The following is a 1,434-nucleotide window of genomic DNA, read 5'->3' as shown; positions in this document are numbered from 1 at the left end:
GGCACCCAGGGATCCCGGCACCCGGTGGCCATCCTGGCACCCAGGGATCATCCTGGCACCCAGGGATCCGGCCACTCAGTGGCCATCCTGGCACCCAGGGATCATCCTGGCACTTGGTGGCCATCCTGGCACCCAGGAATCTGGGCACCTGGTGGCCATCCCAGCACTCGGTGGCCATCCCGGCACCCAGGGATCCCAGCAGGGATCATCCTGGCACCCAGGGATCCTGGCACTCAATGGCCATCCTGGCATCCAGGGATCATTCCAGCACTCGGTGGCCATCCTGGTACCCAGTGGCCATCCCAGCACCCAGGGATCATCCCGGCACCTGGTGGCCATCACTTACCAGCTCGTAGGCTCCCAGTTTCTCCACGGCTTTGTAGATCTTCCAGAGGTTAACTGGAAATAAAAGAGGAGATGCTGAGGGTCAGGGGGACCGCGGTGGTCACCGTGCTGGTCACCGCAGCCACCGACAGCTCCTCCCGGCCCCGGGGAGGGGGGGATGGACGCGCGTACTCTGCTTGAAGCCGAGGTGGGGGATCCTCTCGATGGGGGTGTGACGGTCCTTCATGAACTGGTAGAGGCTGACGAGGAAGGCTTCCTCCTCCTCTTTCTCACCACCACTTGTGTCTTCCACCGGCTTCTCCTGCTCCGAGCCATCCTCCGGGCCCGGAGCATCCTGCGGGACACGGGGTGAGAACAATCCATAAGGGGGAAACTGAGGCAGAGCAGAAGCACCCAATATCTCCCCCCTTCCCCTTTCTAACCCCTCCCAGGGATGCTTTGCAACCCGAAAGCGTTTTAACGAGCTCTGGGTTCGTTAGCCGCCAGCCCGGGCTGCCGGCCAAGTTGGTCAAAGCACTGGAAGCGGGGTGAGAACACGAGGAACGGCTTCCAGGAAAACAGACGGGCAGAAATTCATCCTCCGCTTCCCTCCCCCCCCCACCTCCTCTGCCTCTGCCTTTCTCAGCTAAAAATGTTTCTCGTTTGTTTGTTCTACATTTTCCGGAGTTATAAAACTTGTTGCTATTTTTGGGCAAAGCAGCTGCTCGGCTCCCAAGGACTTCATTTTTTATTTTTTTTTTTTCCCCTCTTCTTTCTATTCTTTTAACCGCTTGTGACAGACGCGGTATTTTAACGGCTGAACTATTTTTGAGGCTGCATTTTTTTTTTTAAATTATTTTTGAAATAAAAAGCCGCTGGAGCGATGTGGTGGTGGTGGTGGTGGGGGTAGCGCAGCAAAACCTACACCCCCCCCTCCTCTTCTCCATCGCTATTTAAAAAATAATTAGGAAAAAAATAAGAAAACCCACATTTCTCTCCCTAAAAAAGCCCTGTTTGGGGTATGTTCCCCCCTCCCGGCCCCACCACGCTGGGAAACTCTCCCTCCTCTTCCTCGTGTGTGTCCCCCCCCTCAAAATATAGGGGGTGGGG

This window comes from Charadrius vociferus, unplaced genomic scaffold, assembly GCF_000708025.1.
Source record: "Charadrius vociferus isolate BGI_N301 unplaced genomic scaffold, ASM70802v2 scaffold682, whole genome shotgun sequence".
In the NCBI taxonomy this organism is placed as follows: domain Eukaryota; kingdom Metazoa; phylum Chordata; class Aves; order Charadriiformes; family Charadriidae; genus Charadrius; species Charadrius vociferus.
Note: the sequence above shows the minus strand (reverse complement) of the source record.